Genomic DNA, 27,966 nt, shown 5'->3' on the forward strand with positions numbered 1-27,966 from the left:
TGTTCTAGATGGATTGCCACCAGTAAGCCAAATCAGTCATCAGATAGATCTGATTCCAAGAGCTAGTTTTCCTAATAAGGTTTCTTACAGGATGACTCCTACTGAAACAGAGGAGCTAAATAGACAGGTTTAGGAGCTGTTGAGGAAGGGCTTGATTCAAGAGAGCCGGAGTCCATGTGCATTACCTGCAGTACTCACACCAAAGAAGGATGGAGAGTGGAGGATGTGTACAGATTCTCAAGCTATAAATAGGATAACCATCAAGTACCAATTTCATTTGCCAAGGATGGATGATCTTATGGACTGCTTGAGTGGAGCTCAATACTTCACAAAGATAGATCTGAAGAGTGGTTATCACCAGATATGGATTCAAGAAGGAGATGAGTGGAAAATAGCCTTCAAGACCAAGGAGGGTCTTTATGAGTGGTTAGTCATGCCCTTTAGATTGATGAACGCCCCAAGCACCTTCATGCGGCTCATGAATGAGGTACTTAAGAAGTTCTTGGGAAAATTTGTTATTGTTTATTTGGATGATATTTTAATTTTTAGCAAGACTTCGAAAGAACATTTATTGCATATTCATAGTGTCCTTGAAAGGCTAAGGGAAGAGAAACTGTTAATTAACCTGAAGAAGTGTATCTTTGCAAAAAGGGAGTTAGTCTATTTGGGGTTTGTTATATCACGTGAAGGTCTCAAAATGGATCTAGAGAAGTTAAAAGCCATCTTGGAATGGCCTACTCCAAGGTCTACTACTGAGGTAAGATCATTTCATGGTCTGGTTAGTTTTTACAAGAAGTTTATTAAGAATTCCAGTGGCATATGTGGACCCCTAACTGACTCAATAAGAGGGGATAGAAAAGAGTTCAAATGGACTGCAGCAGCTGCGAGAAGTTTTGAATTGCTGAAGAAGAAGGTGACAGAATAGCTTGTGTTGGCACTTCCATATTTTAGAAAGGTTTTCCAGGTGGATTGTGATTTTAGTGGCAGTGCTATCAGGGCTGTATTAAGTCAAGAAGGTAAGCCTATTGCATATTTTATTGAAAAATTGAATGATGCAAAGAAGAAGTATTCTATTTATGATCAAGAGTTCTATGCAATAGTTCAACCCTTAAAGAAATGGAGGCATTATTTATTGCCAAAATAATTTGTTTTGTATACTAATAATCAGGCATTATAGTACCTAAATAGCCAAGGTAAATTAAATCAGAGGCATATGAAGTGGGTAGAGTTCTTGCAGAGCTATACATTTGTGTTGAAGCATAGAAGTGGAAAATCTAACAGGGTTGTAGCTGCACTAAGTAGGAGACAGTTGTTGCTTATAGTAATGCAGGTTGAAGTAGTTGGGTTTGATGATCTCAAGAAATTGTACCCCAAGGATCCTGATTTTGCTGAAGCATGGAAAGCTTGTAAAGAACCTGTTGCTGTAGATAGAACCAAGTGGTTAGACTATTTGATTTAGGATGGCATGTTGTTCAAAGGTAGTCAATTGTGCATTCCAAGGAGTTCCATGAGGGAAAATCTGATTAAGGAGAAACACAGTGGAGGGATGGCAAGACATTTTGGTCGAGATAAGACCATTGCCATTCTTAGAGAACATTATTTTTGGCCTCAAATTTAATAGGATGTGAAGAAGTTTGTATAGAGTTGCCAAGTTTGTCAAGTTGCCAAGGGGTTTAGTCACAATACTGGCCTATATCAGCCATTGCCTATTCCATCAAGGCCATGGGAGGACATAAGTATGGATTTTGTTCTTGGATTGCCAAGGACACAAAGGAGTAATGACTTAGTATTTGTGGTGGTTGATAGGTTCTCCAAAATGGCACATTTCATTCCATGCCACAAAACTCATGATGTTGTCCATATTGCAGACTTGTTTTTCAAAGAGGTGGTAAGACTACATGGTCTTCCAAGGAGTATAGTTTTTGACAAAGATACTAAATTTGTGGGGTATTTCTAGAGTACATTGTGGAAGAAGTTGAGAACAGACCTTAAATTCAGTTCCACGCATCACCCGCAGACTGACGGCCAAATAGAAGTGGTAAATAGAAGTCTAGGCAATTTGCTGAGATGTTTAGTTGGGGATAAGCCTAAGGGATGGGATTTGATTCTACCACAAGTAGAGTTTTCTTACAATAACTCTATAAATAGGAGTATTGGAAAATCACCATTCCAAATTGTATATGGGAATAGCCCAAGGACTGCACCAGAATTGAGGAAGATGGAGCAAAGGGAGAGGACAAGTGCAGAAGCAGAAGAATTTGCTGAACATATCAAGCGTCTACATGAGGAAGTTCAAGCACACATTACCAAGATGAATCAAGAGTATAAAGCTAGGGCTGATCAAAGGAGAAGACATAAGGAATTCCAAGTAGGGGATCTAGTCATGGTGCACTTATGAAAAGAAAGATTTCTAGCCAGTACTTACAACAAGCTAAAAATGAAGAAATTTGGGCCCTACAAAATTTTGAAGAAACATGACTTAGGAAATGCATATGAAGTGGAGCTGCCAGATGGTATTCACATTTCTCCCATTTTCAAGATTGCAGATTTAACAGAGTATCATGATGATGGTGCAGATGAGGAGCTGGTGTTAGAGCCATGTCCAATTCCTGCTTCTAAGAAGGAGGAGATAGAAGACATTCTAGATCATCGTGTGGGTAGGAGTACCAAAAACAGGTAGTATGAAGAGTATTTGGTCAAATGGAAAGGACGACCGATCGAGGACTCGACTTGGATTTCAGCAGCTGAGGTTTCCCATTTGGGATTTCCTCTACCATTCATAAAGTGATAGGATCACTTTTCAATCTACCTTGGGTGTCTGATGCAGGAGCATCCAGAGGTATAAGGGCAATCCTGTGTCACCAAAAAAAATATACTTAGACTTAGTTTCTATTTCATGTGTTTTCATTTTTGGATACCCATTTGGGTCAAATAAAGGTTCCAACTCTCATAGTTCCACTATCAGTGTTCATGTAAATCCCAAAAAAATAGGAGTATGTAATTGAGCCATCATTTTGGTGAACTAGGAGGTTTAAATTGGCTAGATGAATGTAATTATAATTTAGATCATTCCAAAAAAAGAATCAAGTCAAAAGGCCCCACGGTTTGAGAGTTATTGCAGTTTTTCAGGTTGTGGAGACCTCCTAAGAATGCTTCAAAGTCAGGTTAGGGGCATTAAATGAACTTGAAAAATGCCAAAAAGTGGGGGATGAGTGAAGTTGGTCCATAGGGCTATAGAGAACTTCAAGAGATTTTTGAAAATGTAAACGGTTCGTCAATCGGAGCTACAGTTCAAAAGTTATGCCTCCCGGAAGTTCGGTTACCATTTTTGGATTCTTATAGATTTGCATTGACTTCTAACGCAGCTTTTGGAACCTTCTATTTGGTTGGTGGATGCCTACTAGCACTTTCTAGAATGTACTCCTAGTCCTTAACCCTCTAGGGTCTATTTAAGGAGATTTTTGGTATTGTAAAAGGCAGTTCAGAGTGGAGTTTGAGAGGAGGTACTGAAAGGAGAAATTATCTCCACATTTATGCTATTGTAAGCCTTAGGGCATGTTTTGAAGTTTATTTTCTCTGTACTGAATGTACTAGCTTATTTTTCATTTAATACAATTTCCCTTTTCTATTGTGTCCATTTTCTTCTTGGGTTGTGTCCCCATCATCAACTATGATAGGGTCTTGTATGACCAAATATTTCTTTCCAAACCATATGTGCACATATAAACATTAAGTAGAATGTGTCAAATATTTTTTTAGATATAAACATTAGTTATGCTAAATTTTTAACTTAAGACAAATGATTTACATATACAATCTACTTTATTATTATTTTTTTTTGGTAAGTCTATTACTTTAATTTCGCTGATGATTTCTAAGACTTACTAATTTTTTTCACAGGGTGATATGGATGCACCATCTCAGACACCTTCAATAGAGGTAAACATTAATTATTGTAAATTTTAATATTAATATAGAAACAAATGTCCTATTATTATGTTCTTTTCTTTATGCCTTTGGAGTTATTTTGATGAAAGTATATGAATATTTAATGTCACAAATGATAGGAAAAAGCTACAATGATCGCTGATAAAATGCAATTTGAAATACGGGCATCATATCTACATGACATTGGCCTTAGTACTAACCCTGTATTCATCACCCAACAAATTAAGCAAAGATACATTGATGAGCTTGTTAAAATTATCATCAGGGGTGATAGAAGTGAGGAGAAAGAGGCACTGAGAACAGAATTGGACAGTAGAATCCAATCTTTGAAAGTAAGCAGTAATAGAAGTTCAATAGATATTAATCTTTTATAGTATCTTATGGATCGTGATCTCTAATTTTATGTGTTCTTGTATAGACATATGTGCCAGTTGTGAGGTCACATGGTGAACATGGTTAGGATTGTTGCGCAGTACCTTCATGTAAGTAACACTTTGTTTGTTTTGATCAACATTATAACACTTACATTTTTTTGTGTGGATGTTTCTCTCTAGTATCCCATTTGATATTTATCCATTGCAAATTTCTTTGCTAATAATATTCTATTCTTTAGCTCATGATGAAGTGTAGACTCCTCCTTTAGTTGGCAGACCACTATTGTCTGCTGCATTGTCCGCAACAAGGACCATGCAAACATCATCATCTATGCTCGATAGAACTGGTAAAACCTTGTTTTGCTATATTTTGTAATGTGTTATATTTTGTAATGTCTTTCTACAAGTTGATGAACAATGAAGTAGCATATTAGTGCTTAAATAATGTCTACAGAAGCTTGCATACACATAAACACATGCATACACACACCATGCATACATACATACATACATACATATATAGCCACACATAGAGAGACATGGACATAGGCAAGGAGGTAGACCAACAGAGAGCAGTACTAAAATTGTCATTTAATTGTATGATGTTTTAGTTGATAGAGCAATAGAGAGCAGTACTACTAAAGTTGATCCATTTCCTGGAGCAGTTCATGTGATTAGTACTGGTTCGTATGGAGGGACATTGTTGCTAAATAAGAAAACTATGTTTCCATTAAAAGAACGAAAGCTTCTAGGTGCTTTAAAATTGATATTATTTAAAGTGTAAATTTAGTTTACTTTTACATTACTCATTTTGGACTGATAAATCCTGTCATGCCCAAACTACGAGGGCAAAAACACAAATTTTTTTGAATAAAAATCAATAATTAAACATGCTCTAAGTTTGAAATGATTGTGATAATAGTTTTAGTACAGGTTCTCTACATTACATCTTAAGATTATAAACATGAGGACGATTACATCGTTAAGATTTTGAAACTTTTGTTATAAGATTGATATCAATAAACTTATGTTCTTATATGTCTTATACAACATTATAGTAAAAGTTATTTAAATAATGATGTAGATGACTACAAAATTAGTTTAATGAAACAACTAAGCAAATAACGTGACATTAAAACTTATTTTAAATAGACAATAACCTTAAATCTAAAACCAATTAGTACTCAAAATTTTAGACTTACTTCAATACCAAAACTAAATACATTTAAAAATTAATTAAAAGAAATGAAATCTAAATTAGCGATTATATCCATAATATCTAACAATTGAATGAATCGAAATCGAAACTAACTTACATTTATAATTTTAAATTAAGACTAATTGATTTCTTATTATAATCATTACTTAATTAACATTATACCTACTATTGATTTAAATTATTAAAAGAAACTTTCTAAATTTAATACTTTTTATAAGCAACCAAACTAATCTATTAACTAACACTAACAAAATACAAGCAACTAAACTAAACTAATTTTAAACTAAAACTCTTTTTGAATTAACATATATCTTTAAAACAATTATCAAATAAACAAACATAATATAACTTAATTTTTTTTTAAAAAAAAATCTTTAAATAGTAAACAATTTTAATAGACTAAGCTAAATTTACAATTAACTAATTAAAAACTTTAAAAAAATTACAATGAATACTAATGGATTAAATTATATTTGAAACTTACTAATTAAAAGTGTTAACAATAACAAAAGCAACCATCTATAATAACATATCTAACACAACTATAAAACTACTAACTAAAATTATTAACAAAAAGCTAAAAGTAACTACAAACATATAACTAACATCTAACACTAGCCTATACTAACCCGAGGCTAACCTACTCTCTAACCACACCCTAAACTCACTTCCACATACACCCCTCAAAACTAGCGCCTACCTATCTTAGACCAAAGGGGGAAATGAAAATAGTTAAATTTAAGTCAGACAACACATCATACCCATTAAAGCATATTTTCCACTTGGCCACTTGCCAAGTTGCCCCCACATCCCTATTGGACGCTCCTAAGGCTCGGCACTCTAATCAAGGAAATTGAGCACTTCCTATGGCTCCCTGCCCGATACATGCACTAACCCAAGAGTAAAGGGTGCTAACGCGAGCCTAACCAGGGATGGGACGATTTGGAAAATAAAAAAAATGGAAGTTGGGGGCTTAACTCTATGAGTGCTTTTATCATGAAGGTTAAGTCACTACGCAAGATAAGACGGGGGAAATGATATAGGGGATAGGTGACATCATCCCTAATGACTTTGCACATGAACCTTTTTAAAATCATTTCAAATCTGACGTCTACCAAGGGGGAGGAAAAAGCATTAATGTTATAAATTTTTATAGGTAGCAAAGATAGATATTTAGGGTATTTTATTAAGTTTTTAAATTTCTTTCTTTATATTGATTTTATTATTGTGCTTCTTTATTCTTTTTAAATACAATATTCAATAAGGTAAAAAGAATAATTAGAGAATCTTTTTGATTCTCTATTACTAGAGACATTTAAATGTTGCCCCCATACAAAAGGCAGAGAGTTTTTACTCTCTTGGACCACGTTTTTTTTTGAAATATTTTCTAAGTATAAAATTACAAGGCAAAGTATATATTTTTCCAAGGTATATTTTTTTGATAGATTTAAAACATAAGTTTAAACATTGTGACACAATAATACAACATTAATTGATTTCTCAAACAACTTGAATTGAACTATAAATCATAATTATTTTTCTTTCCTCAACATAGTTTTTTTTTTATATTTAACATATAAGGAAAGCTTAAAATTTTTGCTCAATTAAACTAAATCTACACCCATGATATAATTTTCGTTTCCAACATAGAAGTAAACTTGAAATTTGCCTAATTAAATCAACATCATTTCCATCCTATTTTGATGTGCATCCATCCAATTTAAAATTTATGATTAAATCACATGACAAGCAATTATACCCAAACACCAATTTTATTGCAAACCTGATTCAAAGGCTCAGCTGGGAAAGAATCAGAAAGAAAAATCGGCTTCATTGCCGATCCAAAAAAGTTTGAAATACCAATTTACATAGGATATAAATCCAAAATTTCAACAATATAAATGAATTTTCTTCATGACCCTCATCAAGGGATTCATAACAATTTCTGCAACACATTTCTAGAACCATGGATGGAACAAAATTTTGAACAGGTGACAACAAGCATGACCAAGAACAATACAACCATGCATATTCACACAAGGTTATCACTATATGATTCACAATGAATCAACACTAGGGAAAGGTGGATTCTTCCAACTAGGAGAAGTCAAGCACAACACCAAACAGATGCCCAATCGGGGCTATAAACCAAGAACTTCCGTTCTTCCATTTCAACATACCATAATCATACAAGGTTTGTGCTGACAGGTAGGGGCCCATAACACCCTACCCTTTCTCCCTCTTCTCATCTTGAGAAGAGACTCTACACTGGTTGGAGTCCAACTAAACAGACCTTTCCCAAAATTGGTCACTTCTTCCCTCTCCAAGGGTGAGTAATACCAAAACACCCATGCAAGAAAAATTTCAAAATTGCAAACATAAACATAAAAAGGAAATCATCCAAAATAACATGGATTTAAAATCTTCCCAACATACCCACAAAAATACAAACATTCAAACAACAACAAGGTAGCATAAGCATGAAACAAACATGTAATCTGAACAAGGAAAATGAGAAATTCCTACCTTCACAAAGAGGTAATGGCAATGAACAAGTTTGAGTACAGTTTCCCCTTCCTTTCTTCAATCTTCAAAACTCCTCTCTAAATGTAGAGATTGGGTAACAACCTCAACTAGTCCAAGAAGGGCCTCTAAATAAGCCTCAAACTCAACCACCAAAAGGATCAATAACTTCTCCCACCCACTTGCAATTCTAGAAACTCCTAACTCAACCCACACTATGGTTAAACACTAAGTGGAGGTGGAGTAATGAAACTCATGGTAGCCATAGTCAATTTTCGCACAAAGGCAAAAAGAGACTTTTTGAGTGGCCTCAAAAGTCAAAAAAAGGGGCTTAGGGTTTGGAAAAGACCCCTAACCCAAACCCATACCCCTTGGGTACAAAAATTTCATGTTTTAAAGCCTTAGGAATAGGTTTAGAGCCAAACAAAAGTTAGAAATCAAAAAATACCAACTAACAACTCTAACAATGCAGATTAAGCACTAATCCAAATTAAGGATGACTAAACTCGATTAAGAACCAAATTAGAAAACTGACACTAACTTAAACTAACTTAGGTCCATGGGTTACATAGCTAATCTTAACTAGCACGCTAAAGAGCACAAACAATTCACGGGTGTCAAACGACACTAAAAGAACATAGTTACGAACATTAACATTTACTAATCACATAAGGATACATACATACATCTCAATTTAAAATACTTGAACTCCAAACAACAAGGTTTCCAAAATTAGCACATAGAGATCTGTTATGTTCCTCCGTCAGTTTTCTTGGCTAAAATATCTGCACACTCATTGCACACATCAGTAGTCCCATAAAATCACATGTACATATGTATATACGTATCAAAAATTCACATAAATTGAAACATACATTAATCAAGGTTTCTTTCATCCTACTTAATTCTTAACCATTTAAAATCTCTTAAATCAAAGTTTCAATCCTACATTTACTGATTTCATCAACATACATATACATAAAACATTAAATGACAAACATCAAATATCTAAACATAGCATCACACATCATAAGATAATATAATATGTTCAAGTATCTGATAATGTCTCGACATCTCGAGTCGTGAGTATCAAAATGATAGAGTAACAACTAAGGCTACAAAGGGTCGGGGCGAAGCCTCACAAATCCTTTATGTTTTTGTAGGTAATAATGCTTTCTTTGAACATCTTTTTCATATGATATTGAGACTATTTAGACCCACCATACGTAAAAGGTATGTAGTTTCATATCATTGCTACATAATTTTTTTTTTCTTCTATTTATTTTAATATATTAAAGTTATTAATCGAACAATCTATCTTTTTTTTAAAAGGTGGAATTTACAAGTTGTGGAATTAAAAAATTAGCTGATTACATCCATTGAGGAGAAATTTGGGAAAAACATTTTTGACACTGGCCTACTTTTGAAAAGAGCAGCAAAGAATATAAAGACTGTGAGGGATCAAGATAGAAGGGCTCTTAAGGATAACCCAAAGTATGACCATCTTCCTATGATTCCATCATTGGAGTGGAATGAAATAATAGAAGATGCAAAGGAGAAAAGGCTATGTGAAGATAGAGATAATGAAGCAGCATAGGGAAAAAAGAGGTATATCATTATAGTATGAAGTACATTGTAATCATGCACTAATTATTGATATTTGTAAATATATAATCTAAGATGTTTGAAATTGTTCATAGATTGTAGGACACATCCATGGCTACAAAAGTGAGAATAGAAAAGGTTGGCCAACACAAACTTGGCTTTGGTGGCTATATGAATCTGCAGTCTCAATTTGTAAGTAGAGCAATGAATTTTGTATTTTTTTTAAAATATAATGTTGCAAATAGTTTTGTTTAATGAAACCATTCATGGAAAACTGACGTTATCAAGCAAAAAACATAGAGCACAAATTTCAATGTGGAGGTCACAGATGAAGATAGAAAAATTGCCTTGAAGGAAGGCTATAAAGTTGTGGTTGCACACCTATGTGAAGAATCTGTAAGCCTTGCCCAAGAATCCAGTGCACCAAATGATATCTCACAGGTAAATTGGTCAGATGAAAAGTAAATGAAATTAAATAGTTGAAAAGATTCTTTTTTGGTATTAGTTTTAAACGTAAATTGACTACATAACAATGTGCATAACATTTTACCGCAGCCTTCATATCCTACCACAGAACCTACTCCTGATGAAGGCCATGATGTGCATTATAGTGGTGGAGATATTAATTTTCTATCGGAAATTAATTATACAATTATGAATACAATTTAACATCTTCAATTGGAATTTGACATGTATCCTTTTTTTGAATATTTCAGAGCATGTTGAACATCATGCTGAAGCAGTGGACCATGTTCCAAGTGTTCAACATGTTGACGCGGTGGCAGATCAAAATGTTAATGTAGATGATGTGGCATTTTCAGGTAAGAAAAATACATTTTATGTTGTACTCATACTTAATTACAAACTTGTAATAGTTAGAAAAAGAAAAAGAGTATGCCAATTTATCGCATTCACTTGTTCTTGCAACATAGCCCCCTTTAGTGCAGCAACCTCCTACTCCTCCAAAAAGAAAGATCCATCATAATTTGACATTACACATGCCAAAAGAGGAGGAGAATGAAGCATATATGGATGCTCCTATGAGTGCTTTTCTTAAGAGAGCTCAGAAAAACAATAAAAAGAAATGATGTTTTAAAAATCTTCTTTGATAAACCTTGTTGGATAATGAAAGAACTTTGCTTTAAGTAATTTTGTATGAATGATGCATATTAATAGCGATTTTTAGTTTATGTTAATAAATATTGTTATGTGTTAATGAAGTTTTGATTAGTATTGTGTATTAATTAATTTATATCATATTAATGAATGTTATGTGATTGTATTGATTGAATGTTATAGTTCATAAATGGATGAATGAATGAATGAAGTATGTAATTAAATGATAATGGGTACTTTAGATTGGTGTTAGGGGGAGAGGGGTGAGGCCAGATGAGCTTCCACCTTCACGTGGTTGGCCTTGTTAAGTAGAGAATATTATAGTATTCTTGAAACCAAGTGAAGCTCAAATTTGTTAAGTCTTCAAACACACAACCCAATTCTATTTAATGAGACTAAAGTTTTTTCGCTTGTAATAGTCTCATTGCAGTCATCTTTTGGTTCCTTGAACATATATTTCTTGCTTAGTTTAAATCCCAATTATTAGATATTTGTCCACATTGGAGTTAGTTTGGCATAGAAACCTGCATATTTTATTATATATATTTAGTCAACTGAAAGCAATGTAGAAAGCATTCACATAGTTGATGTCTAACAAAAGAAGACAAGATGCATATACTATTTAGCATGGAAATCCTTATAGGTGAATTGTGTGTGTATTTACACACACACAAATATATGTATGTATGTATATAACTTCAAACAAATGTGTAGACTCAATTAGCAAGAGACATCAACCTCAAATCCTGCAATGCAGAAGGAACTGACCTTTGAAATGAGAAGTGTTTATAATGTAGGTAGATTTGCCTTAGATCTCCTTCGAGGTCTTCAACAAATCTGCCTTGTACTTGTGAATAATCCACCAAGATTTGAAATAGTGTTTTTCAATAAATGCTCTAAACTTGGAATATACCTTCATAAAAATTCTGCCTTAGATCTACTCAGTATATTCAAAATAAGCCTTCACATGTCTATTCACCTAGGTCTGATTTAGGTCTTCCACAAATTTGGCTTATAATTATGCTCTTGAATCTCTTAAAATCTTCTTTGTATTCAAATGATATTTAATGAATTGATTGATATAAATTTCCTCATACTTGAATCCAAATATCATTATCATTGTCAAACATAACACAGACATAAAATCATTTTGGTTATTCGCTTGTTATACAAATTAGTCTTAACTTTTTGGTTTTCACAAGTCATGCACTTATGCATCTTTGGGATATCCACAAGCTATTAGAGATGTTTGGATGGTTCATGTCCTCTTTTTTTTTGTTGTTTGTAGGGTTTTTTCCATGAAGTCTAAGGACAGACATGTTGGATGTTTGTGATAGACATGTCCACCTATAAGAAAAGTATCAAATGTAGAAAAAATGCAAAGAAAAGCTTGTAAGGGTTTTAGGTGTCTTTAGGCCTAGTACAACTTGTAAGGGTTTTAGGTGTCTTTGGAAGGGTTAGTGAAGTTATAAAACCTTTGAAAATGTTAGTGAAATATATTAAAGGCATATATGATTGTAAGTTGTCTAAGTTGACACAAATTTCAGTTTATAACTAATTGGTAACAGTCAGATAGTTAGACAGCAGTGGTTTTTTACTATTGTTTGGTTATTTAGAAGGGTTTTGTTGAGTGTTTGGGGGAGAAGTAGAGTTTGGGTGGTGAGACAAGGCATTGTGAAAAAATTATAATCAATAAAATAATCCTGTTCTCTGCAATTTAGTCATTGTCCCATGGAACAGTGAGTTCCTATGATGTATCAAATGCATTTTGACTAATATTTAATGTGAGAACATTTTATTATTTTTGTTATCTTGTCCACACATTCTTTTAATTTTCATTACGAGTTGAGTAAGGAATAATAGTCTGGTGCATTCAAACCAGTGACTGGTTAGGCACAGTCAACTGTACTTATTCTAAAGTTTCCAATGTAGATTCTCTCCTGCCACCTATAGTCACTATTATTGGTGGGAGACAATGAGGTTGTGATAATTTATTTGTACTATATTAACCAAATGCAGGAGAGTGGGAAAACTTGGTGTAAGTGCAGTGTTGGATGGTAATTGCCAATGGAGGTTTAGCCTAGATTAGACACCAATCTAATAGACAGTGGATCATTTCATGTTTGAAGATGTTTGGGGGGTGAATCCTTCATGTTTGGGGGGTGTCTCTGTTACCAAAAACAAGACAGTAGAGCACTGCTAGTGTTATGATGGGCAAAATATGTCTTTCATTGTGATAGACTATTTCTAAGTCATTTGTGTTGTTTCTTGCTATTGTCAAGCAGTCTTTGTTTTCCTTGAGACCATGAACAAAATTATCTAACATTTTTGCTAATGATAAACTTTTGACTTGAACAGTGATAAAGTTTATTATTAATCATTATAGTGGAACAACTTTTGACTTGTTCAAAAATTTTAGTCGAAGGTGTTAGAATTGATAGTGAACCCCAAGCTCCTAGAAATCACCTACAACCAAAATGCATGTTACATCTGTGTCTGAGAGAGAATATGATCCAAAAAGCATGCCTACTTTGGTGATTTGGCTATTATTGCAGCACTACAAAGTCTCTTATAGTGTTTCTCATTTTCTTAAATAATAGGCAATTAGTTCATGATTTCATCATATCTTATAGTGGAACAACTCCAAGAATCTTGGGTAAATTGCTTGCTATAAGACTTTCTTGTATTGGACACTCAATAATGTGGGCTAAGTTGTGGGCACAAAGAGGAACAAGAAAGGATCTCTACAAGTGCACAGTGCAGTAGAATTCAAAAATGAAATTGAAGTGCTCTCATAGATTCATTATAAGAATCTAGTCAAGCAAATTGGCTTTCATCTCCATTCATGATGGAACTTACAATAATGCATATTCACAACAATCTTTAACGTCCAGCAAACAAGTTAAACCTGAAGATAAGCTATTTGAAGATCTGGTTGACTTTGCCAAGGCAAAAAGTAAAACTTCACCAGTAAAAGAAATTTTTTTAAAAAATTAAAGGTTGTTATCTAGGATGGTTTGTACTACATATCTTCAAGTAGCTTGCTACAAGTGATGATTTAGGTGTAGCATCAGTTTTATTGAAGCCACTGTATAGTCTTTTGTTCAATTGAGGTTTAGTATTCATTATGTGTTATATTATTCCTATTGCACTCCAATTTAATTTATTTCTTGTTACTTTTTTTTTTTGATATGAAATTGCTTTTGAAGATTTGTATATTGAAAAAAACTTATGTTCTTACCTAGAAGGTAAACAATTTTAGTAACAGTACCTAGAAGCTATCAATGTATTGCTGAAGCTTGTTCTATTTCAGATCTCAAGTAGTGTGTGAGCTATTGGTGTTTCAAACTGCTGAAACTATCAAGCAACAAAATCCTTAATATCATAGTGAAATGACTCACACAATCTAGGGATTAGCCAATTCCAAATATCAACTATATGAATGAATCACTATAACCCAACTTCAACAAAACCAAATGATGGTTTCCTACTCTTCTGGCTCTGCTAAACCAAGGTGGGTATACCTAGGGATAATTCTAATGCAACTATGTATGAAATTATCTTAGTTTCATTTTGATTCTCATCTATTACCCTCACATACATACACAGCTCACTTCAATTCTTCAATGCTCTCAAACTTATACACATCCCTTATCAGCAGATCTGGTCATAATTCTCCTAAAATTTACAAATATTCTTGGAAATAGTAGCTACCTAAGACTCAGGAATTAGATATAAATGAGTTGAGACCAGCATCTATAATTCTTGAACTGGATAGAAAATAATTTTGATTTTGTATGATGATTTGATATGTAGCAACAAAATTCATCCTTGTTTACTTTTGATTTATAGGACCAGTGCCTTATCCATTGGGCAAGAAATTGATTATTTGCAGGAGATCTAATTCAAATAACTTGTATAAGAATTAATCAACTACAATCACCTATCTCCATTCTTATGCAATATCCCTTTTATGAACTCATAAACCCTACTAATTTACTAAAGCATTTATATAATTGCTTGAATTAAAAGCAACAATAAAACCAACATACAACCCATCTAGACTGCATTCAGCCAAATAAACCTTATTTAAATGACTTCAAAGTAAACAAACCCATAAATTGGAGACAAAAATTGATGACATAGATATAGTGTAAATACCCCTTTGTATTATCCTTTTCATATGACTAATACAATAACCAATAGAAAACCAATTGAATGCCCAGAATAGATTTCCATTTCTATCATTTCAATTTGCTTATCAGAAAGTACAATGGAAGAAAACTCAAAACCTTTGCATACTATTGGACCCACTGAATATGTACTCTTCTTGAAAGAAACAAAAAATTGCACAAGTTTTGGACCATCACAATGCCTCGAAAACTCATTTATATAGCATGAGTTACAACAAGCAAAGGGAAATTGTGATTTGAAAAGTGTCCAAGGAACAAAGCATCATACAAAAGACAAAAACAATCACAAAAAAATGCTAGGCATATCAAATATTCCTTCAGGTAGGCCCATTCTAGTTTTTGTTGTGAATCATCAACTTCTAATTTGTCTCTCATTATTCTGGCTCCTCAAAATACATGGCTACCAAGCTAGCCAAAGAAGGATGATCTTGTGATACCTCCAAATCAGTTTTCTCCTGCAAGTTCTCACTGCTTTCACCCTGAGCAGGCATTATTACCTTTTCCCCTTCTTCTCTTTTCAGTTCTGGTGCAGAGGTGTCAATAACCTACACCTCGCCTTCTTGTTTCTCATCATCATCTGAACTGTCCTCCTCTAACTACTTGTCCAAGAGAAGATCTGACATCCAAGAGTCAAATTGTATATCATCCAGCCAACTGAACTGTAGGATATCATTTTTCTTTTTTTAAATATAACTAGCCTCCTTTTCAAAACCAACAAATTCTTACTTCAAAGAATCAAAAAATAATTGGACTTTAATCAATTCCTTTGTCGTGGTGGCCCACCAGGCATGCCCCTTTTCATTAATAACTTTATTTATCCTTGTGCAGAAAAGGTCATCCAATTCTTTACTGCACTCTTCCTTATTTTTCAATTTCTTCTTTCTATCCAAGGCACAAGGAAATAGATCAAATTTTTTATTCTTGTACTTATTCAAATAAGAAACAATTTTCAGTTGCAGAGCAACTCTCCTATTATGAAAATTTGACAGGTCATTAGCAATATCATACAATTTTTCAACATGGTCATTAGAAGACTTTATAACTAAATAACATAGAAGGGTGATTTCTTTTCCCGTCTTCCCCATTTATTAACAATAGGCTTGAGGGTATCATCGTGAGTTTTCAATTCCTCCCATATATCTATTACTTTTACCAACTGATCAAAGAACAAGGGTCACTCAATTTTGTCCACTAAATACATTAGAGCCTTTCTAAGCTTATCCTCATACTGCTATTTAACTCTACATGTAAGGCCCATAGTTTTCTCTTCTCTTCTTCAAAATCCTTAGCTGTATAATATTTAGGCCTTTGAGGTGTGTCTAGAATCTCTACAAGGGGGATGGATTTAAAAGGTTCCACTGGAGGACGGGGGTATGTTATTCTTGGCCTTGTGGATTTCCCCATTACCTTGTTTTCAAATTCAATTCTCCTTTCTACCTCCCTATTGTAGGCTCAAGAAGTGTTTCATATTTATTCTATAACTCAGACATAACCTGTTCCTCCTTCTTAGTAGTGACCAATAGAAACTTAGAAGAATCCACATTCCAATATGCTACCTGTACATGTGAAGTGTCAGCAACCCTTCTTACAAGTATATTTCCCATCAACCCAGACTCATCTGATTGTGATGGTGTGGCTCTAGATCCCTTTCTCAATGACCAACTGACCAATGCAGCTTGATCTTCAATGAATGAAGTGCCTTGGAAGTCTCTTCTATTTGGGTCTTGCAACTCCAATCTACTTGAAATAGAATTGAAAATTAATGCATCTGCAATATCCCAATTGGGCAATAATAAAATGTTAGATGCCTTTATCATTTTCCTCCCCTCCTTAGGGATTATATTTTGCAATTCCTTCATCATTTCTTCTTTAATTTGGTTTTGCATGGAAGTTTCATCCATTTTTGGATGCTTTGTTTTCATCTTTTTACATTTCTCCTCGAAAACGTTCATGTTTGTCCTCCATGCAAACTACTGAAAAGCCCTTGATTTCACAAAACTATCATCAGTCAAAAATTGATGACTTGCCTGCTCTAATACAGGGTCCAACTCCCTACTTCTATAATCAGCTATTGTTAGATCCAAACTTGGGAGAGGAAGTTCTGGAGGGTTACCCTCATCTAATTCTGAGTAATAAAAATATCTCCTTGTGATCCCATTTGTTCAACCTGTTCACCAGTGAGCTGCTCTTCTCCAATCCTCAAAGGGGACTGGGGGGTGAATATTCCTCATCTTGAGGCCTTTCTTTTGTCATTACCTTTTGCCTCTTAGGATTAGGCTCTTCAGGTCTCTCCTCTTGCGCTATACTGGTAGATCCTATTATTTGTTTGCCCTTGTCTATAGGAACCCTTTTATTCTGAATTATAGTATATCTGGGCCTCTTTTGTACAATTATTTTATCAGTTCTCACATTTGGAGTGAAAGCCAATGTCCTCATGACCTCTCTGGCCTTATCAGGATATGAATCAATAAAAATTTGTTTCTTTTCATTCATGAACTCCATTATTTTAGGGAAGGTATTCATGAGCTTACTTATTTTGTTAGCCTCTATAATAGCATTATCCAAAGGATCATATTTATTATCAAAACAATGAATGAATTCTAAGACCTGAAAATAAACTCTCCATTTTTCCTTTTTAGTTTCCTGCTCTTGCAATGAGAATTCATTCCTTATAATATCCTCTGGATAATAAGAATCATGCTTGACTGGTCCCAACTTGATTCTATGCCTCAACATCTGATTGAAAAATCCCTCAAAATCACAAAAATAGGGATGAGAGACAGCCATCATATACTAATCCAAAATTTTATGCAAAAAGATCCATCCCCCTTTTGTAATCACAAACTGATGGGCCACTGTGTAGGTAGGGAAAATTGACCCTAATTTCCTTTTCAACAAAAACATTTCTTCCACTCCCCCTAACTGCCATAAAACTTCAGCCATTCCCACCTTCAAAGGAACTTGGTAAGGCAAAACATGAGGGTTGCCCTTGAAACCATAGATTCTAAAAATAGTAGAAACAAGGTAGGGGATGATATCTCTCCAATTATGTGAAACTTTCAAGTCATGGGGGTTATCCATAGGCCTGATGAGACTCATTAGTACCCTAGGGATTCTAGGATTATCACTCAATATGAGGCATCTCAATTTAGCAGCAAAATATCTATCAAATCTGACAAAACTAACATTACTTGCATCCTAGGTCATATTTGCACTACACAACTGCACTGGCAGTATTTCCCCATTCTTCTCTCTGTTTAGTTCCATCTCATTACCTTTAAGAACACGATGGTGGGTCCATTGCTCGTTAGCTAGCTATACATAATTTTTGCACATCTCTTCATAGCGAGTCAACGAGTGTGGTCGATCCAAAATTGATCTTGTGGACAACAATTTTACTTCAACAGTGGTGGGCCACACTCACTAACTCGTTATACTTAACTTTCAAGCACTTCTTCATAGCGAGTTAATGCCACCCTTTGATCCTAGCTCGATCTCATGATAAAAAATCTTCATACCTAGTACATGATAAGTGGGTCCATGATATTGTTGTCGCTGAGCTGGCTCAACATGCTAGCACATATATATATTTTCTAATCTCTACATGACATCACATGTCTTGGGCCTCACCGTGTCTGTGACTTTCAAGTGGGTCGCTATATTGCTACTGACATAAAAACCAACAATTTGGCTAGCAATATGGCAAGTTCTGACGAATCAAAATCTTCCTGCTCAAGGATGCTTAATGGGATGCCATCGTGTAACTCGATCTACACAACTCAGCCTTATCATGTCACTCATTCGGGGCCCACCTTTGAGGATTTTTAGTTACATTACTATTTTTTGAGCAATCACTACATCACTATTGGCATAGATACCAAAAAACTCGGCTAGCGATATGGAAAGTTTCGATAACCATTTTAAAAATAGTACTGGCTAAATAGCCACAATAATGCATCCGCTAGCCAGTGTCGTTACATTTCCATTCGTTAACTATCTAAAACAAAACATACTCTGACAGTCCTATTCGATCCAAACGTACTCTGACAATGAAAACACGATCCACGTTGTGATTTTAAAATATCAAATATTATTAAAAGTTCAATAATGACTATTGACTATTTTAATAGTTTAGTAGAAAACTTTCGAAAGAAGCGGGTTTATATATTACTACTATTTTTAATTAATAGTTTATACATAAAATGATGGAGTACGACCATCAAAATATTTATGAAAGGTAGAGTAGATAAAACATTTCTTGTAAATAAGTTATTTAGTTGAAAAATAAGTGTGTAGATTTGTGTATTAATTTAGTCCATTCTCTTTGTAATGTTGCATGTTTTAGTTTTAATTTTTTTAATAAATTATAATAAATATTTAGCATCGAAGATAAAATTAATTCAATTAAATAATGAGAATATGCAATAATTAGTATTGTAATGATAAAAATGATTTTAATTTATCTTTATATTAATTTGAGCTACTCATTTTTTTATTATGTGAATAGTTATAAATGTTATAATTTGTGTGTTTTATTTTTTTTGTAAATTGATTAATTATATATATATATACATGTTTATTATCTTAGTTTAATTTATTATCTTATGGTATTTGAATATTAAATTAATTAAAATAATCTCTATTAGTAATCTGATATACAGTTCCTTACTCCTAACATTTTCTACTAACCATTCCTAAACTATACTATAACTATCCCTTACATCTTGCTTTACTTCCTACCACCCCTTATCTAATTTTACCACTAATTCCCTATCCACTAACCATTAACCCTTATATCCTTTTAAAAATAACAATATTTAAGCCAAATCTTTTATTTACTACATTTTACTTTACTTATACATCTACCCATACAAATAACATTAATCCACTTAACATCCCTATAATCCCAACCTGACACCAACCTTCCCATAATTCATGTGACATGGGGTCAAGTGAGTCATTACTTTTTTTGTTTTGTGTTTGATAAAATTGACTTACTGCAAGGAGGTTTTTCAATAAATATATGATAATACTAAGTCCCATAAAATACTTGAAAACTTCATCCTTAAAATCATTCACTACACATCCATCTCACAATCTATGCATGTAAACTAAAATTCCAAATTAAGCATAACTATTCATAGCTTGAAAGTAAATAAACATTCACACATATGACACAAGATATGATTACCCAAAAACCCTCTAATGAGAAGGTAAAACTGGGGTGGGGATGACACCCATACATCTTCACTACTACATTTATAAAGTATATCCAATGAATGTTACAATGTTTGATCATGAAATATGATCTACCTTGTTAAAGGTATGCCCTGTTAAAGGCTTACAAAGCCTATTACATCTTATCCTATTAAAGGATTTCAAGACCCTTTTAGAAGTGTGCCTAGTAAGAGGACTTCAACTTACAATGAAGTAAGCACCCTATTCAAGGATTTATCTCAGCATGTTAGGACTACTCTATTAAGAGATTTGAATTATTCACATATTAAAATGTCTCAACAATGATCCTTTGTTAGCACTCTACTACTTGATGTTAGATCACATCTTTGCATGTATTCTTGAGCCTTCTTTGATTAGATGTATCTCTTCTATCCTCTAACTCCTTTACTATGTTCTCCTCTAACATATTCTATAATTCATGTCTCTAGATCACAATTCCTTAGTCACACCTTGATTCTCTTTTTGCATGCACAAAATTCTCTCTCTACTCATCTCCTTACTTAAATTCTATATTAGGGTTTACCCTCCTTATGAAGTTATTGGTGACTTAGGGTTAGGTATGAATCAACAATTGTGATTCACCTATTGCTTAATCCTTCTCTTTTTTTTGATTGGTTGCGTGTGTTGCATTGGGATAATCAATCAAGATTCATTCTCATCATCTAGGATCTCAAAATATATCCTTAAGTTGGTTCCAAAATAATTTACGTAGGATTTTGTGCCATTACAAACAACTATGTCAATACTATATAACTCGACACTAGAAGTCCCTGATGCTCAACATCAACTACAACTTCAATGCCAGAACTCAACATCTGAATGACTCAACATCCTTTGATTACTCAGCTCTTGAATCACTTGACATCATCTATCTACTCAACACTTGAGTGGATTGGCACCAACTGTTTACTCAACATACACTAAGAATCTCACTTGATATGCACTATCTAACATTTTATGCTCCAAATGTATTACTTGTTCAACATGAACTAATATTGTAAATGACTTAAGTGTATAAACACTCACATGTCAAAACCAATTTGAGATTAACAATATCCCCCTTTGACATGAGTGGAAAAAACACTTGGTCATGCATGAATATCTTTAACTTATAAGCATAACTTAGATAATCACCATCTTTACTCGGTATAATACAAAATTTTAAAATTTCAAAATTTTGCAAAACTTGACTTTACTATCATACCTCAAAGTCTTATAAATCCCCTTGAGTTGATTATTATATCTTGAATCTTGAATCAATACTATTGCTAAGTAAATATGCATAATCTATACTTTATTTATGTCTTTGACTCCCCCTTTATTTTGTCTCCCCCAAAACTATATCTATTCATCACTTGGAGTCAATGTCACTAAAAAACTTATTATGCTCCCCCTTTCTTATTTCTCCTCCTATCTTATTACTCCCCCTTTTTGACACTTATGTCAAAGGGTTATACCTGAATAGTGTATTTATCCAAAAAATATTTATGGATCTCAAGTATTAGCTTCAAAGCTACATCCCAATTATCACAAGATACCTCCAATGATATGATTTGGATGGCCAAATTGGCAACAAGATAAACTAAGCCTTCTAGTATAGAAAGATGGGGATCTTTTTGCATTAGTGTCTCTACAAAGGCTAGCTCCTTGTGAAGTATTTCCATGTGTGGGGTCAACATGGATTGGATGCTAATCAGTGTGGCCCAAATATTTTCTTCTTGAGCATGCAGTTCAACCAATTGACCTTGGGAATTTATGAAATTCTTGAAGTGCTTCTAACTCTGAGCTAGAGAATTGGGTAGATTAATACTTGTTAGCTTCATTTTTTGCCTCTAAATTGTCAATATGGAACTGTACTTCTTGTGTGAACAAATTTATATCACACAAATTGGTGTAAAGTAAGAAAATATTCTCTAAGATTTTATTTACATTTTTAGTCTTGGTTGCTAACTCAACCTGACTAAGTGTAATAGAACTTGATACCTTGTCATTTACCTTTCCTTGAAATTTTCTCTCAGACCATTCAAGTAGTTTGACATTTGAATCTAGGTTTGCATCATTGATGTGTTCTACAATGATTACCAATTGTTCCATGATAGGCTTGTCCTCTTCAGGTGCTAGCAGGTTGAATGCATCAATAAATATATTCTTGATGTCTTGCAATGCTTGCTTCTACCTATGCTCCCTTCTGAGACGTAGCTCTTGATGCTTTTTCTTTGCAAGTTCATCTTCTAGTATGCCCATTTGTTCAATTGTGATTGTTGCAAGGTCAAACTTTGGTAGGACAATCACTTCATCCAAGTTGACATCAATAAATGATGTAATCTCACCTACCTTGGATGTACTAGACCTTGGTGATTATAATGGTGTCGCTTCTATACTTGAACTTTGAAGTGCTTGACTTGGAAGAGTAGTAGTTGCTGGTAAGGTAACTAGTGTTATTATTGACAATTTCTTCTTAGGCTTATTAGAAACAATAGTCCACCAAGATAACCGAGGGGGTGAATTAGTTATCCAATAATTAAAACACTTATCTTCTTTAAACAAACTTAACCATTCAACCAAAGTAAATAGCAACAATAGAAAGATTCACATAAAAAAATACACTAGATATGTTGATTAGGGAAACCCTTGATCAGAGGGAAAACCCCAATGGGAATGATGCTCGCAAGATGATGTACTAATATAAATATTCCTTGTTAGAGTATAGACCCTGTTAGGAGTCTATTACAACATTTAGTAAAATCAGTCCCTGTTAGGAGACTTTGAATCCTTGTTAGGAGATTCCAACCCTGTTAGGAGTTGTGCTAACCCTATTAGGAGTTGTGGTACAATGTATGCAAGAAGATCCCATTTCCAAAACATGCAATTTCAACTACGAGAAGAGCTCATCGCTCAAACAAGTAATTTACTATTATTTATCTTCCCTACTTGTTCTTTCCTCTATCCTATCAACAATACCAATTACTATTAGACTTTGTAGACCAGGTCATAAACCTCAAATCCAAATACCAAACCTTGGATCACTCAGAAAAACCTTGGCAATGAAGTTTCCTTTACTTCAGCACTCCTTTGCTCAACTTCACATTCCATACTCTCTGTTACTTTCCAAACATTCATAATTCACATATATCCATTCTATGATAAAGAAAAATATTCTTCCTTTATACCAAGTCCATTAAAAAATTCCTTGAGTTGGTTGTTAATCCTTCTCAATTAATTATTATAGGACCACATTAAGAGAATGTTACACTTAGCGATAACACAAATCTTCCACCTTGCAACTTGAATAACTTTTTGTACATGTAATATTATTACAAGTGAGCTTAGCCATGTCATCCTTAACATGTCTTCTCCAAGTCCTCAACCTTGATCCTCAATATATCAAATCTGCTAAGAGATATAACAAGTTTACCCAAACATGCCTCTATAAACTCTATCTTAGAACAAACATTACCAAAACTTACATAACTTCTTCTAGACTTAGCCTTTCTACTTCCAATGTTAACTGAATATGCTAGATACTCAAATGTATCTCTCATAACCATGAGTGGTTGTTATGTTCAACTAGTCAAGCATATCAAATTGATCTTTCCATTGTTCTTCTGTTAGATACCAAATAAGACATCAAACATGCTATATTGACATCAATGAAAAACTCAGTCATGAGTGTTACATATTATCATCAAGCCAATATTCCAAAAATCTCTCCAATCTTCCAACAAGGCTATGTAGTCAATTTTGAATCTTCCATCTTTCCTCTTCTTTCTTTTCAATTTCAATTGCATCTTGAACTTGTGTTGTAGGTAGATGAGTATCTACCTGTCTTGTTTGAACTTGTGTTCCATCCCATGCTTGAGTAGAAACTTTTGGTACTAAAAAATTTTGCACCAATTTGTTGATGTTAGCCATGGTGGTTGTTTCTTTCATTTGATACACTACAATGGGTAATGTAGGTTGCATCATAGTAAATTAAGGGGTTTTTGATGTCTTGAGTTTCCACCTCTATAAATGTCTTCTCTGCCTCCTTAAGTTCATCTACACTCACCAATATAGGGTGACTACATAATTTTTCCTTTGTGGTGGTGTCTAGTAGTATCTTCTTCATGTCCTCCTCTATTAGTGAATTAATATTTTGAGTCATAGTGCCAAAAAAATCCTTGATCTATATGATTTTAGTGTCTACTTTTTTCACATGTAGTGGATTGGCACTCAACATTTGTATATCTGGTATACTCTCTTCTATTTTCTACTCATCTTCAGTTATTGCCTATTTTTGTTCCCATTCTTTGGTGCCTTCCATATGTTCATCCTTCTTAGTATCAACTTTAGTAACCTCAATTAATTATTTCTCATCTTTATCTTCACCTACCTCAATAGGTTTCTCCTCAATTACCTTAGATGTTGTCAACCCATAAATTACCTTCCAAATTTGGGTACTTTTCTGAACAACATCTTCAATTTTAGTTTGGAGAATATTAAATGCATGATACTTAGGAGAAAATCTCCCTGCATACTTCTTTATGGCTTTAGTCATCTTAGTTTTACCTAAATCTAGCATCACTCTTACAAGTGTAGTCTCTCTAATATTCCTTTCTATTGTAAGACTATATTTCCATCTTTTCTCAACTCTATCATATAAAGTATTTGGTAGAGAGTTTTAAATCTCAATTAGAGTCATCTTAAATGTTACCATCATGGCATATACTGACTCTTCTACTTTATCCATTTCTAGCTTTCCAAGTCTATCAAATCCAATATGTGAAAATCCACTCAAATCTACATTATTCTTTATATTTTCACATAGATTATCTAAATCAGAAGGACTGTGACTTACCACTTTAAATTGGCTATTATCATCAAATTCTATCCTCTCTTCATATTATTTAGTTGGAGCAATGTACTTTCTCCTTTTTCTCTTCTCAGACACATCAACTTGTATAGCTTTCCTAGCTTTGCTTTGTTTTTGCTTGGCTACTTCTTGAGCTTTCTTAGTAGTAGGTCTTGTGCTAGTTTGTGTAGCTAGAACTGTAGGCTTAGGTTTTACAACCTTTTTTAATTGTTGACTACTAAGGCTTTATCTTTTCTTTTCTTCTCTATGGCTAGAGGTTCTTCACTAACTTCTTCTCCTTTGACACCTTCTTCAAGCTCGACTTCCTCTTCTCCTTGATCTTCTCCCTAACCTTGTATTAGGGCCAATGGTGCTTGGGCTAGTACATCTTCTTCTTCATCATCTTTATCATATTCATCATCTTCCTTTGCCCCTTCACCATATTTTTCTTTCAATTTCTTGACAATCTTGTTCTTCTTCCTTATCACTAATGTTGTCTTTAGATCTATAGTTATCTTTGATTTGGCAACATCACAACTTACAAAGTCAGCAACCTTGTTATCTACTTCTTCTTCTACAAGAAAGGATTCAATTACTATAGATGCCTCATCCGCATTGACTTCATATCCTAGTGATCTCAACCATTAACCCTTGGAGCTACAACTTGTACATTTGTGAAATTAGTATCAACTAGAAAGCAAACATCATTGAAATGTTTCTCAACTAGTGACACTGGTATCTTGTGTCTTTGTTTCATTGACTACTTAAAGTCCTCAAAATAGATAGTCATAATAGACTCAAAGCTCTCTCCCATTTTCTCAATGAATTTTCCTATTTGTACTACAATGGATTTGTTTGTCTTCCATGAAATTTTCCAAAGGAAGGAAATGTGTTCTACACATAGAAAAATATACATACAAGTATTGATCCAAACTTGCATTGTGCACTCTTGGTTTTCATCATGGCTCCCAAATTTTTTGATAGTTGTTGCAATTGAAGCTTGACAAGGTCATAAGTACAATCCTTCTTCACTATCTTTTATCCTACATCAACATCAATACAAGGTACACTATTCAATCTACTTGATTGAAAGAACTTATGTGCAATAATACTTACTGCAAAAGAAATTAGGGGATCTATGATAGTATCCATTGTCATTCCTCTTTTATTCCACACTGCCCCTATGTTTTTCTCAATAACTTCTTTTGCATCACTCCTCATGCTTTTAGTTCTATCTAGGGTTGGATACCCTATTAACATTTGCACAATATTCTTGGTTATCTTGATAGGTCCATCTTCTAGCCATACTGAGTTATCATGAATTTTGATTAAAAAATTCTTAATCCACTTATTCTTGAAAATATTTGGAAAATCTAGGGCATGATTAACCCTTTTATTTCTACAATTTTGTATTTCTCCTTTAGTATTCCATTTTCACACAGTTTTCCATATAGGTCTTTGATTTCCATGTCACCTATGCTACCCACCTTGCATGTGAACAACATTTAACATCTTCAATCATTAAGACTTGTGGTGGTATCATGGATAACACACCAAACAGATCTTGTTTATATGCAATATTAGGGATTGCTTTGAAATTTGGTTGTCTAATCTCATTGTTAATTAGTTGAACATTCAAGACCTCCTTTCCCTCTTTAACCTTGGTAGTAGAAGAACTAGGCACCATAATTATCACCTATGGTTTACAGAAATTCAAATAGTATAACTCAACATACAATAAATACGTTCAGAAATTTGATGAACAATGTTGAATAGTGATTGAATTCACTTTGAAAATGTTTAGAATGATCTCTTCAATTTTCCTTTAGCTCTTCGTTCTCTCTCCAAATTTGAACGATGTCAAATCAGTAAAAAATTGATCATATAGACCTCAGAACTTTATAATTAATGCCCAGTCCTTACACAACTGTAAGCTCGGCTTGAATAGAAATTTCAACTCACTCAACTTCCATGAAGTTTACCTCTTGCTCAGAAACCACTATGAGATTGGTCAACACTATCACCTATAATAGCTCAGTATCAACTAGATTTCACTCGACAACTTAAGTGAAAATTTTCATGCTTGATAGTAACATGAAAATTGAAAATCTAAAAGATTTCTTCAAGATTCTAAACAAAACTTTGCATCTTTCTTCATGAAAATATAATCTTTTCAAAACTAAGTCCTTGGAAATAATTATGATATATTATTTAAATATCAGTCCCACACATACCTCTTGATTTCTTAGTTGGAGGTGGTGTCATCAACTGACCCATTGGGTGAAGAGATCCCATCAGAACTTGATGTGCTGCAATCTTCCTTTCGCTTCCATGTATTTTCCATTTCATCTTTCACATTCTCAACATTTTCCTTTTCTTTGCCTTTGTTGAATCACTGCTTGGCACTTTTGACCTTGTTGGGCAATTCGTACTTATGTGACCAATCTTCAACCAACTAAAACATGTAGTTGACTCAACCATTTTTTGTAGTCAATTCTAAAGTGTGTTCTTATGCAATTCTTAGGAACATGTCCATACTCTTGATAGTAGTGACAACTATACCTAGTATTGTAATCCTAATTATAAGATTTTCCATTGTGATTTACCTTTGTCTATTTGTTTGATGACCACTTAGGCTTGGATCTGCACTCATATGCTCTATCTCCATACTTTTGATAGTTATAGGAGTATCCTTCAAATCTTTGTGTGCTCAAGGTCTTGGTTTTACATTCATGTGCCTGATGTCCTTGTTTGTTGCATTTGTGGCAGTGACCCATGAACTTCTGCTTAGGAATCTAATTTGTAGTCTTGCTCTTGCAAACATTAATAGTAAACTTGCAATAAATTAAATTTTAAATAGGAAATTAGGATATTTGGCAATAATTTTAGTATTATGAGTTGTTAATGAGTAGTATCAGA

This window comes from Cupressus sempervirens, chromosome 8, assembly GCF_028749045.1.
Source record: "Cupressus sempervirens isolate cs-2001-9-10 chromosome 8, ASM2874904v1, whole genome shotgun sequence".
Lineage (NCBI taxonomy): Eukaryota > Viridiplantae > Streptophyta > Pinopsida > Cupressales > Cupressaceae > Cupressus > Cupressus sempervirens.